Genomic DNA, 14914 nt, shown 5'->3' with positions numbered 1-14914 from the left:
ACCTGTCAATCACTAGGAAAGAGAAGGGAGAAAATAGAATCTGTCTTAGATGGGAAGGAGGGCAGAAGCTAAAGCAGGGTCACTCGTTAGGAAGCTTTCCCGGGCAATGTTGAGACTTAAGTCTTGAAGCTGAAGGATGAGGTCATGTTGACGAGGGGGGTGGCGGGGACGGGGACACGACATGGACTCAGCAGGTAAAGCACTTGCCCCCAGCCTGGGGACTTGGTTTTGATGCTTGGACTCCAGATGGTGGAAGGAGAGAAACAACCCCCACAGCTTGTCCCCTCACCCCCTCCCGCACCGAGCACATTTTATTTAAAGTTTGTTTACGTTTACAGTAAAAAGCTAAAGTCAAGGGAGAGGAGCCGGGGAGGGTGTCTGCAGCACCACCTCCCTGGGCTTTCTCACTTGTGTTCCCAGTGCCTTGGTCTGTCAGTCTTGGGCCCTGAGACTTGAACATGGATCTCTCTTACTTCCTTCTGCTAAGGAATCTTGCCCACCCCTTATCTTCCAAACCACTGTGTGCTGTGAACCCTCATTTGCATCGTCAGCTCCTGGGCTTCCTCATTTAACCAGCAAACTGCCTCTTGGCTTCATTGTTAGGGATCCTAAGGGCACTGCAGCATCTCCACAAGAATTCCAAGCTCAGTTCATCTGAGATTTTGCCCTTTCAGATGGCCACATGCAAGTCATCTCTCACTTCTGTTCCCTTCCACTCCTGTACAGTCGGTAAAACATGCCACCACATCTGTCCACAGGTCCCCATCTTCTCTGCCACCACCTCAGTTCAGGCCCATACCAGCTCTCACCTGAGTGACCACTGTGGCTCAAACTGGTCTGGGACACAGTCCCTGACTGTCACTTCTCACCTGAGTACATCGGTCCCTAAAGTAGTTATGCAAGTCAGTTGCCAATAGTACATCATAGATTTATCTTAAAACAATTCATTAGGGCCCAGAAATGGAGTGTAGCTGGGAGACTGGTTATATACCCCGACTCCTGAAGGCTTGGATTCTAATCCCAGCACATAAACTGGCTCAAGGTCACCCTTGGCTGTACTGTGAGCTCAAGGCCAGCCCGGATTATGGGAGGCTCTGCCTCAGAAACAAATAATTCTTTGGTATACGCGTAATTTCAGCATTCATTAAAGATGGAAACAAACTTGCATGCTAACAAGACCTCTGTAATTATTAATCTCTGCATGGGAAATTAAATCTCGGCTAAAGATTTGATCCTGCAGGATGTAGAGTTCTTTAAGTGTTTCCAGAGTTGATTGATATTTCGATTTCATAATTGTCAATGCCAAGAACACCACTTTACATAAATGCATAGTATTTAAAGGCAAAATTATGTTCGGGGCCATTTCAGGAGTTGAAGCAAATTCTGTCCTAATCCCACCTTGAAAATCATTTATCTAAAGTGTGTGTTTGTGTGTATGTGTGTATGTTTGTGTGTCTAAGTGTGTATGTCTGTGTGAATGTGTTTCAGTGTGTGTGTGTGTATCTGTGTGTGGTATCTGTGTGTATATGTGTCTATGTATGTATCTGTGTGTGTATGTAGATTTGTGTGTCTCTCTCTGTGTAAATATGTTTGTATGTGTCTGTATGTGTATGTCTGTGTGTGTGTATAGATTTGTGTGTGTGTACATGTGTGTATGTATACATATGTCTGTGTATACATGAGAGAGACTCGTGTCAGCAGCTTCAGCGTCAGTCCTTAAAATCAAACACTAACATAACACAACCCCAGATATGCTAATCCGATCCATGCTGAGGAATGTTCAGAGAAAAACATTGTCTTTGTTTCCTTCAATTAGATCATTATATTTCTGTAACTAGATAGTGAAAACATTTACAGTTCATATCACAACAGTCTTAAACTGGAGTGGACTCTTACAGGTAGCTTTTGTCAGTGCAGTAAAGCATGTGAAGGCTCCCAGGGTGCACACTGTGTGTGCAGAACCAAGGCCAGAGTGATGTGACAGGCCACCATATGGGTGAGTTCTGTGGGGAATGTCTCTGATTCATTAGAAATCAGATTTTTCTTTTGCTTTCAGTAGTCATTGTACACTCAGAAACCTTTCGTCATTGCTTTACTTTGCATAATGCCCACATTCAGATATGTGAACCCATTGACAGAGCATGATCTAATACAGACTGTTGAGTTCCCAGCCTCAACAGAGACATCTACAAAACAACTCCACACCCAAGGCTTGGGGAGCCCATCAGAAGGGGGACAAGCAAGAGTGAAAGAGTTGGAGGATCAGGACGTTTACTGTGAGACTGCATCTCCTAGTAATGTCAGAAGCTATACCCATAAAGTCTCAGATAATGACTGTTCAACCATGAACTGGACATGGACAACAAGAGACATGGCAGAGTGGACAGAAGATGCCTCAACCCCACTCCCCACCCCCCAAAGAACTACAGGCAACTAAGGAACAGAGACGGGAGAACTGGTCTATCCAGGAAGTGTGCACCAACTGTTTACCAAGTAACAAATGGTCAGCCGTGAAAACATACAGACCAAGCAAGGTGTATTTATGTATTCAGAAACACACAACACACACACACACACACACACACACATATATTATAGTTATAGTTATAGTTACAGTTATATAGTTAAAAAGAACCTGGGCTCTACTGCATCCACTCTCCTAACAGCAGCATGGTGATTTATAACAAAGATCCATGAAGAGAACCCTTACCCCTTTTCTTCAAGAGGTGGAGTTTAATCTCAACCACCTTTGCCTGGGCTAGACTTTGACATTCCCTCTGTTGAAGTATTATAAAGGCCTTGGAAGGCTTGAGGCCTAGGACACCCGGAGATATGTGAACTCTATCTTGGCCCCTGTCTCTTGAACTGTTCACTTCAGAGGAGGCCAGTTGCAATCGTGCAAAGCCTGACTGAGAAGCTTCCAGAAAGTGTAGCCTCCAACTCCTAAGTATGCATGAGATGAGTCTGTACACCTCGTCCATACTTGGTTGACATCTTGTCTACAGTGTCATAACCCTTAATCCAAACCATCCAGCTAGGCTGCTTGCAAATTCCTGGCTCACAGAAATAATGTTATAAAACGTTTGTTGCTTTAAGCAGATAAATTTAGGGATAATTTCTTAATTCACTCGTGAGAGATCTGTAGTGTTGGTTTAAAATATAAACACAAGCCAGGCAAGGCGACACACACCTGTAATCCCAGCATTTGGAAATCTGAGTCAGGATTACTGTGAGTTCAAGGTCAGAACAAACTGTATTTGCTGAACACTGTCTCAAAACAAACCAACCAGAGAGCTGGTAAGATGGTCCAGTGGTTAAAGGACCTGCTGCCAAGCCTGATGACCCAAGTTAGGTCCAAGGAACCCACTACAGAAGGCGAGAACTGACTCCCAAGGGTTGTCTTCCATGATGGCTTTTCTTGGTTGTCACCTGACTACATCTGGAATTGAATGGAGCTCAAATGACTGGACACACCTGCCAGGGATTTTTTTTTTCTCAATGAAATAATTTGAAGTGGGAAGACCCGTTTTTTGTTTGTTTTTTGTTGTTGTTGTTGTTTTTTTTTTTTTTTTTTTTTTTTTGAGACAGGGTTTCTCTGTAATAGAGCCCTGGCTGTCCGGGACTTGCTTTGTAGAGCTGGCTGGCCTTGAACTCACAGAGATCCTCCTGCCTCTCAAGTACTCTCAAGTACTCAGATTAAAGGTGTGCACCACCACATCCAGCCAAAGGAAGAACCAATTTTAATCTGGACCTTTGAGGTAGAAAGACAAATCTTTAATGCAGATCTTTTGAGGTGGGAAAATCCACCTTTAATCCCCACCACACTGGCAGCCTATGTGAAAGGCACGAAAAAGGAAGCATTCTCTCTCTCTCTCTCTCTCTCTCTCTCTCTCTCTCTCTCTCTCTCTCTTTCTCTCTCTCTTCCTGCTTGCTCTAGGCTCTTGATAGCAAGTCCATTCCTTCACTGGCATTGAGCATACTTGATTGAGATTTTGGTGTGTATTGAAGACCAGCTGAGAGACATCCAGCCTGGTGGGCTAGATAACTACTGGATTCTTGGAACTTCCATTGATAGGTAGTCATTGTTGGATTACCTGGACCACAGCCTGAAAATAATTCAAAGAAATCCCTTTTATTTATATCTATATATCTATATCTATATCTATATCTATCTATATCTATATCTATATCTAGAGAGAGAGAGAGAGAGAGAGAGAGAGAGAGAGAGAGAAAGAGAGAGATTCATTATATAAGTTCTGTTACTTTATAGAACCCCGATATACCCTCTGACCTCCGTGCAGGCTTTGTGACATGTACGTACCCACACACACATATATTATGTATGTACAGTACAGTAATAATGATACAGAAATGTTAAATAGGTCATAAATTGGGCACTGAGACTTCAGCTCCATTATAGAGCATTTGCTTAGCACACGTAAGCCCATAAATTCAGCCCCAGTCCAGCAAACAGAGAAACAACACCTACCAATGAGTTTATGGCCCCATGTGCTAAGTTCATCTCAATGACCCCTGTTTCACTGGGAAGAAACAAGCCATTTCTCTGCATGGCAGAGTGTCAGTCAGGTTGACAAAATCCACCACTCAAAGGCAGCAGCAATAAGTATTGGGGAAAACCTTTCAAAACTTGGCATTTTAGATCTCTAGGGATGGACCAGAGCATCTCACACACTGAGAAGCAGTCATCCATCAAAGTCTCTAAAGGTCAGGCAAGAAAATGTGAGATGGGCCAATGGGATAGCTCAATCACTAGAGGTGTTTGCCGAGCAGGCCTAGTGGCCTGTGTTTGGTCCCTGGGTCCCATGTAAGTGCGGAAGAGAAGAGCAGACCCCTCAAAGTTTCACTCTGACCTCCATACATGGGTTGTGGCACCACCTTCTCCCCCAAATTAAACCCAGGACCGTGTGGCTCGGAGGCCTTGCTGCCTGCGTCGACTCCTGCTCGTTAGAGCACAGGGGAAAGGATGATCAGAGAGCAGTGCTCATCAGAAGCAGTGGAGGTTAACAGCAGTGGAGGCATCCGATCTCACTCTGGGTGAAGGTGTGCCTCTTCCAGTCACAGCCCCAGCGGATATCAAATCGGAAGGCCGGATAGACAGGTCTGAGATGAACAAAGACAGAGAGGAGACATCTAGTACTGCCTTACAGGGAGACAAGGCAATTCTTCAGGCACTAGCTTCGAGTCACAACAAGAAGTTGAATACCAGAAACGGCTACTATAATGTCGGACGGACACAGCAGCAGATGTAGTTCTGGCATCAAGTGCAGGACGAAATGAACTATGTGAAGGGAAATTTCCTTTATCTCACTGAGACTAAGCTAGCATTGTTCTGAAGGAGCGCACACTGAGTCAAGGTGTGGGTTGGAATTCCTAGAGGAGTCACGAACGGGAAAGCTAAAGTGACAACTAAAACTCACCAATTAATTAAACTCGTTCGTGAAAACATTTAGCATGAGTGGGACACATGGAATGGAAACAAAGACATACACGGTAGAAGACATACAGGGTAGTGTACGTGCAACCATACCAGGAATCTTACTAAAAGTGAGCATAGCAGACAACCCCAAATGCGAAGATCTGACAGTATGCAAACCTGGGAAACTCAAAGACACAGGGCATCAACAGAGAGACATACAGTCATGGTGAAGAGAGACTCCGTGCGAGCGCCTGACAAGGTGGACATGAAGATTTAACAACAGATCCCAGCGATAAACAGGTCCCACATGAGGGAGACATAGTGGTTGTTAATGTATATGAATTCACCAGCCTCTGTTGAAATCAAATTGCGTGAGGCAAGATGGATGAAGTTGGGTCCATCCAGGTCATACATTGAGTGAGACGGTACAGGCCTGTGACATCAGCACTCCATACAATGTGTTCATTGTATTTGGGAGAATTTTTTTTCTTATTATGGAAGAGTTTTAAAAACAATATATCCCTAAGCAGGGCGTTTTGTTTGCTTGTTTGTTTTTGTAACCATACACCTGCTTTGCAAACATTTTCTAGAAGCCCATGGTACCCTCTTCTCTTTGTTTAACTGCAACACTCAAGAAGTCTGACAAGATGATGAACTCTGACCTTCTTTACAGGCCGAGTGCTCTGTGTCATGTCTGTCTCAAAGCTTATAAAGACACAGTTTCTCCTACGGCTCCTGGGGCTTTTGGGTCTTGTGATTCTGTGATCAATCTGAGTTAGTTTTTCATATGGCGTAAGATGTGGCTCAGGTCTCATGGTTCTTCATAAGACGTCTAACTATCCTGGCATCATTTGTACAGAGGTAATCATGTCTCAATTGGATTTGCGTTGCATCTGCGTCAAAAATGAATCGGCAATATCTGTGTAATCTTCTCCCTCTACCCTCCATCCATCTATTCACTGAGGCACCTATTCAGCCACCCACCCACCCATCCACCTGCCCATCCATCCACCCACCCACCCACCTGCCCATTCAGCCACCCACCCACCCACCTGTCCATCCATCCACCCACCCACCCACCTGCCCATTCAGCCACCCACCCACCCACCTGTCCATCCATCCACCCACCCACCCATCTGCCCATTCAGCTACCCACCCACCCACCCATCCATCCACACATCCACTCATCCACCCGCTCATCCATCCACCCTACCAACAACCAACCAATCAACTACCCACCTGCCCATCCATCTACCCACCCATCCATCCCACCATGCACTAATCCACCCTCCACGCATCAATCCATCCATCCTTACATCAGTACCTCACAGGACTGGTCATTAGAGCTTGAAAGTAACTTTTGAGATCGAGGAGTTGAGTCCCCTAAGTGTTCTGCTTCAGAACGATTTGGGCATTTCTAAATCCACAGCGTTGACACATCAGTTTGAGAATCAGATTATTTGATTCTGCCTGATCTTTTCTAGGATGTTGATTATGTAAGATTTATAGATCAGCTTTGAGAGAATGTACATCTTAACAGTTTTGAACATTCTAACCCACAAATACAACCTCTCCCACGATCACAGACAGAATCTTTGTGAACAGGAGTTAGGGAAAATTGTCTTAGCTAAAATACCAAGAAAGTAATCCCAAAAGGGACATGTGCCAGGTGTAGGGCAGTTTACTCCTTTAACCCCACCACTGGAAAACAGGCAGGTGGATCTCTGTGAGTCTGAGGACAGCCTGGTCTACAGAGTGAGTTCCAGACTACCAGCGATATATAACGGGAACCTGTCTTTTTAAAGAGGCGAAGTTAGATCTCTTTGAAGAAAAGAACAACACCAGTACTTACGTCTCATTGTACTGGGTGCATCAGAGTGTGGTGGTTTTCAGTTCTAGATTTTTGACTGTATATTTCCTTATTTCTAGAGTCATTGGAAATGGGACTTGAGATTTTTCATTCTCTGGTTACTCAACGTTACTGAGCAGAAATCCACCTAGTGGAACTTACTTTGCATAACGTGACCTTGCTAAACGCGTGTACCAGTTCTAGCAGTTTATAAATGGAAGCCTCTTGGTGTTCTTTTTAGGTAAACAGCCGTGTTATCTATCATTCAAGAATTTTACTGATCACCAATCTAGATGGCAAATGTGTTGTTTACCATTGTAAATGCAAACATTTGTCGTGATAGTGTTTCGGGATTTCTTGCCCTCTCTCTCAAGTGGTGTCCAGTACCCTGCTTAACACAGGCAGCAAAGCTGAGCGGCAGAGTGGATAAAGACACCGTCTTCACATTATTTTTCCCATGCTGGAGATGGAACCAACCTGAAGGCCTGCGGAGTTCCCCTTCTATTCCTAACTTGCAAAGAGCTTTCAAAGAAATATTTATAATGCATTTATGTTTACTTTTGCTAAATTGTCTTTCTTTCTTTTTTCTGTTGAGATACTCACCTTTCCCTTCCCCAATTCTGGTTAATTGGATTGCACTGGTGAATTCTTGAATATTAAACCAGTTTTGCATTCCTAACATAACTGCCCTCACCTGATATGGTATTTTAATACTTTAAAATTGTCTGCATTTATTTAAGAGAGTGTGTGTGTGTGTGTGTGTGTGTGTGTGTGTGTGTGTGTGTGTGTACCAGCATATATATGTAGAAGTTAGAGAAAAAACATAGGGAATTCACTCAGCCTTAGCAGCAAGCCCCTCCACCTACTCTCCCATCTCACCTACCCCAGATTTTATCCTTTTTAATGGTTGATGACTTTTTAATTTAATTTAATTTATTTCATCGAGCTGTTTTGTGTTTGTGTTCATGAAGGATAATGATCTGAAAGATTCTTTCTCCTACTGTTTACATTTGGTCTGACATTTGTGTAATGGCCTCATAAAATAAGTCGCGTGGCGCTTTGTTCTCTTTGGTTTTTCTGGAAGAATTTGTAAGAGCATTGATTTTCTATCTAATATTCTTATAAGAAGAATTTGTGATGTCCTAATACATAGTTAATATGACCATTTTCTTCCACTAAGCATTGCTTTTTCTGAATCCAACTTCCAGTAAGTTGTGTGCTTTTTCTAATTTAATTCAAAAATTGTTTTTTAAATTAAATTTATTTATTTAAAGTGCACGTGTGTGTGTGTGTGTGTGTGTGTGTGTGTGTGTGTGTGTGTAGGCATACACAAGCCACAGGACATATGTAGAGGTCAGAAGAGAACCCTCAAATTAGTTCTTTCCATCCACCATTGCATGCATGGATCAAACATGGGTTATCAGGCTTGAGCCACAGGCTTCAACCACTTAGCCATTCCCCCATTTAAATTTTGCGTTCTCTGTTCCCTCTGTGTTTAGTAGAATCACCATAGTAGTCAGAAAGCCCAAGGGGAGTTTTTGTTGTTACTGGGACTTTAAAAACTAACACATTGAGTTCCTTCAACATACATGAATAGGACTACTTAGCACATCTAGGGGAGTTCATAGGTTTCCATAAACTCTCCTACCTTGTCTAATTGGTCAGATATTGCTGCAAATATTCCATGGCCCTTTGACATCCCGGATCTCAGGTGCAAAAATCTTCATTACTGATGTTCCTTACAGCCCTGTTTTCGTTGGTCTCAATAAACATGCCAAGAGACTTTATCAGTCTTTCCAAGGAACAAGTTGTATGTTTGATTGATTTCATGTGGTTTTTTTTTTTTCTGTTGTCAATTTCCTTGAATTCTACTCTTCGTTATTTTCTTCTCTCTGACAACTTTGAGTTTAAGATTTATTTATTTTTATGAGTATGGGTAGCTGTCTTCAGACACACCAGAAGATGCCATCAGATCTCAATACAGGTGGTTGTGAACCAACATGTGGTTGCTGGGAATTGAACTCAGGACCTCTGGAAGAGCAATCAATGCTCTTAACCACTGAGCCATCTGTCTCCATAGCTTCAAAAGTTTAGAGCTAGGGCCATTGTCTGAATATCTTTCTAACATAATTTAATACTCTCAACTTTTCAGAAGTAAAAATTTTATACTTCTTATGAGAGGAGGGAGCAGAAGGGGCAGGATACACGTCACAACACAAGTACATCCATGTGGAGGTCAAAAGACAGCTTTAAGAAATGGGTCCTAGGGAACGAGCCCAGGTCATCAGGATAAAGGTGGCAAGCAAGTGCCTTTAGCCACTAAGCTGTCTCTTCAGCCCTGAGCTTTGAACGGAACCCTGAAGTGGAAACTTCTGATTCTTTGGAAAGTCAGTTATGTCAAGTGATGTTTCACTGGGGCACACAGATGAAAGGATGTCTTGCTAAAGCAAACGTGTGAAAGACTGTTCTCCTGAAGCAGACACAGGTGAAAGGGCGTTTGATGATAGACTATATATAGGACCCCTCAGACAGTGGGAGACGAGCACTGAGCATTGGTTTGGTTTGCTCTGTCTTGTTATTCTTCGGTAGAGACACTCACGTATTGGTTTGCCTTACAGAGCGCGGTTGAGATCAACTTTGATGATGCCGCCATCGAGAGAAACTCACCCAAGAACTGCTTACGAGGTTGCAGGTTCATGTCTGGTGTCTGTCTGCCTAGAGGCCTGGTATGCAGCCACTGAGTCATATTTGGTATTTGCTGTGGGACTGAACTGCTGCCTAAGAAGATCAAGTTCACCCCCAAAGAACTATTGCTGAACAGGTCCCCTTCCCCCACATCCTAATAACTTTTCTCTTCCATGACCTCTGTTGGGTGGTGGGCTGGAGGAAAAGTTGAACCCTTATTAAAAGTAGGCTGCAAAAAGTTTATGCCTACAGAACCCTTTAGCTACAGACAGCTTATACATTCGTTTTAATTATTTGAAAATAATTGTAATTCCCATGTGACTTTTCTTCAACTTGTGGGTTAGGTAGAAATGTGTTAATTCCCAAGTAGATACTTATACTTTACAAAATATATCATTGCAAAGACATTCTGATCTCTCAACTCCCGTCTACTGTGCATTGCATATGACTGTGCCGCTGTTACATTTTTTGTTGTTTGCTTTGTTTCCACGAGTTTGAAAAATTAGGGCAGATTTTGCTCTTTTTGTGGTTTTTGCTTTGTTTGTGAGACCCGGGCCTTGTAAATCCCAGGCTAATTCAATCTCACCATTCAGCCTAGGATGACCTTGGCCTCCTGGTTCCCTGATTTCATCCTGGAGTCCTAGGATGACAGGTGTGCAACCCCCTCCCCACTCCTGTTGTACAGAGCATTTGATAAAAATGAACAAACGAAACCCACCTTTGCCTATGCCTTTCCATTTAAAATGTTGCTGTCGATGGAACTTATCAGTCAGTCCCGCCCTCTGGTGAGAACAAGAGGTGCTCCAGCCAACCTTCTCCTCTGTCAGAGTTCTCTAACGGTAATGAAGGAGCAGGCTGCAAAGACACCAGACTCTCTGGGCTGGTAGCCCTGGACTTCCAAGGTTTGCCCACACGTATCCCTAATGCTCCAACCTTCCTTTCCCAAGTGGAAACAGTACGGAGTTGCGTCCAGCTGTAATCCCACCCCAAGCTGCAGAGTGCAACTCCTACTACCCTGGTCATGTTAGAACACTCTGCCTCCCGAATCTGCAGCCAAGCTCTGGAACAAAAACGGAAGCACATCTTTGGGCATCCTCTCTCTATTGAAGATGCCAATTGAAGAAGCACTCCAGAGATGTGAAGAGGCCTCAGCCAGAAAACACTTGCCATTCAAGCTGGAGCAGCCTCATAAGAAGTCCAGTCCAATGGCATACATTCAGCTCTGGGGAAGAGGAGACAGGGGGAGCTCTAGGGATTCCTGATTCCAGACCACTGAGAGACCTTAAAAAGGCAATGCAGGTAGCTCCAGAAGGATGACACTTGAGGTTGACTTTTGGTCGTCACACAAATGCACACACAACATACACACACATGTGCACACTTGCACACCCAGATATACACACTTCCTAGTTTCCAGGCACACTGCTAATTCTCTCCAGGAAGTTGAGCAGAGTAGTCTGGATGGAATCCATGATTAGAGAAAAGTCTGTACTCAGCCGATGGCTGAACCCCTGTCATCCTGTGTAATGGCTGAAGTGTGGGTAGAGTCGGAGATTAAGGGGTGAGCCATGAGTGTAATGGGGTGTTGCAGGCTGACAGGGAGCAGTGCTGTGTTGTGGGCTGACCAGGAAGCAGTGCTGTGTTGTAGACTGACCAGGGAGCAGTGCTGTGTTGTAGACTGACCAGGGAACAGTGTTGCATTGTGGGCTGACCAGGGAGCAGTGCTGTGTTGTAGACTGACCAGGGAGCAGTGCTGTGTTGTGGGCTGACCAGGGAGCAGTGCTGTGTTGTGGGCTGACCAGGGAGCAGTGCTGTGTTGTGAGCTGACCAGGGAGCAGTGCTGTGTTGTAGACTGACCAGGGAACAGTGTTGCATTGTGGGCTGACCAGGGAGCAGTGCTGTGTTGTAGACTGACCAGGGAGCAGTGCTGTGTTGTAGACTGACCAGGGAACAGTGTTGCATTGTGGGCTGACCAGGGAGCAGTGCTGTGTTGTGGGCTGACCAGGGAGCAGTGCTGTGTTGTAGACTGACCAGGGAGCAGTGCTGTGTTGTGGGCTGACCAGGGAGCATTGCTGTGTTGTGGGCTGACCAGGGAACAGTGCTGTGTTGTGGGCTGACCAGGGAGCATTGCTGTGTTGTGGGCTGACCAGGGAACAGTGCTGTGTTGTGAGCTGACCAGGGAGCAGTGCTGTGTTGTAGACTGACCAGGGAATAGTGTTGCATTGTGGGCTGACCAGGGAGCAGTGCTGTGTTGTGGGCTGACCAGGGAGCAGTGCTGTGTTGTGGGCTGGCCTGCAGAATCACTGGGATGTCCTCACAGCCACCAAGCTAACCCTTCCAACTCTCTGATGGTCACAATCCTCACAGATGCCATATTTCTTCTGTATTATATTTGGTGGGAAAGGGGATCAGGGGAATTCCAGGCTTCTTAACAGTGACTACAATAGTCCTACCTACTCCATATCTTAGTAGAGCTGTGAAGGGACTGTCCCCAACACAAAGGCTGTCTGTTTACATCTGAGAACAAGAAGCCTGGAAATGGGCTTGCCTGTGGCAACCATGGCCCACTCATATCAGAGCTGCAGGGGACTCTGAGTGGTGAAATGCGGTGACGTTAGGACTCCTCAGATTCTGACAGCTGTGGTGACTTGGGCCTAGGAGTTGGTAGACCGAAGGCCAGAACATGCCCATCTCCCAGAGCATGTTTCTCTTTAGAGAAGTATGAGGAAGAAGGACTACAGCCTGGGCTGGGCCGATGGCTCAGTGGTTAAAGTGCTCATCACACGAGCATGAGGGCCTGAGCTCAGATCTCTAGAACTATGCAGTGCTAGCACCCCTACATTGAGATGCAAGCTGGATATAGGAGAATGCCTGGATGCTTGCAGGCTAGCAGCCAAAAGCAAGAGAGACACTGCCTCAAACAAGATGGAAGGTAAAGACCGAAATTCAAGTTTGTCCTCTGACCTACACACACACATACAGACACATACATGCACACACACATGCACTACACGCACATGCACACATGTATGCATGCACATGCATGCGTGCACTCATACACACATGTACATACACACTCCTGAACACACAGACAGGTAGGTACACACAGACACATACATGCACACACACATGCACGTGCACACCCACATGCAGACACATATAAACTCACACACACATGCACACATGTATACATGCACATGCAGATGCACACACATACACACACATGCACATACACACTCCTGAGCACACAGACAGACAAGCACACACACACACACACACACACACACATGCAAATACACATACATGCATGCTCCTGAGCATGCAGAAATACACAGAGAAAGACAGATAGACAGACAGACAGACACACACACGTACATGTTGGTGTTTCCCTTTATCTTCAGGTGGATTTCAAGACTTCCTGACACGCACTGACACTGAAGAGACACTGAAGGAAGCCATCACAGGAGATTAAACAATAGGTCCTGGCTTCCTTGTGTTTTGATTTTCTCAATCCAAGCCTCGTTTCCGTTGATCTGGACTTTATTTTATGGTCAGAGACTAGATGGGCCACCCATGGCTTTAATTCCTGGGAACTCTTTAATTAATTAACCATAGTGAAAGCTCTCTGGGCATCGTACTATTTTGTGAAACCAAATAAGCTTGCGTGCCTTGCTGCCAATCTCGATAAGTAAGTCTACTTTGCTTCTGGCACATGACAAGGGCCTCCCTGGCCAAGTTATCCACTGTGCACATCTCCACTGAGGTCAGGGATGTGGTCTGCAGTGTCCCTGTCAGAGCCCACTTCACAACATACCATCTTCCTGCCGATCTAGTCCTCAAGGCAGAAGGACAGACAACCCCAGGCTGGCTGGGAGACGCACTGAGGTAGAGTGGTGGAATGAGTGGGAGACACAGGGCAGCTCCGGTTTGGCTTTCTTGCTTTCTGACATCTTTGGATTCTTTTCTTGATCTCACGCCAAAGCATGTCTCTAGCCCTCAGCTGCGCCATCTCATCAAGCTCTTTCTCCTTCAGCCATGGCTCTGAAGAACTGACAGTGTCAGTGGCAGGGAAAAGAGTGGAACTCAAGGTCACCATGCCAGTGGAATAAGCTGGAGTCAGAAAGACAAATGCTGTAAGCTTTCTCTTAAATGCGAAATCTAGAAGGTGGATGGATCCGCCATAGTCCACACAGACTCACTTGGGAGATTAAGTCTGGGAGGGTTCAGTTTTCAGTCATCTGAAGTCTACTTGCTTTCTGTCAGAGAGGGGTTTTCTATTAAATGTCTTCTTTTTTAAATATACACATGTGAATGTAATGTGTTTGGATCCAATCTCCTCTGTCACTCCCACTTTTAATTCTTCCCTTATCCCAGCTCTCTCCTCCAGCCTTCACATCCCTCATGAACTGAATTTCTCACTGGGTTCCCGTGGTGTGGAGCCACCTCCCATCGCCGTGGTGCTGTGTGTGATGGTGTGGAGCACAGGCAGCATCTCAGGCCCACGTTCCTGAAGAAAATCGACTGCCCCAGCAGCAATAAATCGCCAGTGGCTCATCTGATAGGGATGGGACTTTATAATGCTCTGTCCATGGGCTGGTATTTTGGCTGATTTTCTCTTATGCTTGTAGGAATAGCCAGTGTGACTATTGCAGTTACAAGGACCCAACAGCGTTATCAAAAGTTGGCAGGTATCCTTCATGCCACAGCAAGAAAAGACCAAAGTAGACTTTGTTGTGCTCATAGAGCATGGCCGGTGTGGCTTGTGTCAACATGGAGTCCCATGGAGGTTCGTGGTGCTTCTTCTGCAATGAAGGCATAGCTAAACAATTGGAGATTGGAGACATTAGCACTGCAGACCACATCGTGGTGAGATTTCTTCACAGAAACCAAAAGGAGGACTGGGGAGATAGCTCAATGAGTAAAGAGCTAACAGCTCAAGCATG

Source organism: Rattus norvegicus, chromosome 3 (genome assembly GCF_036323735.1).
Source record: "Rattus norvegicus strain BN/NHsdMcwi chromosome 3, GRCr8, whole genome shotgun sequence".
Lineage (NCBI taxonomy): Eukaryota > Metazoa > Chordata > Mammalia > Rodentia > Muridae > Rattus > Rattus norvegicus.
This window is presented reverse-complemented; position numbering follows the sequence as displayed.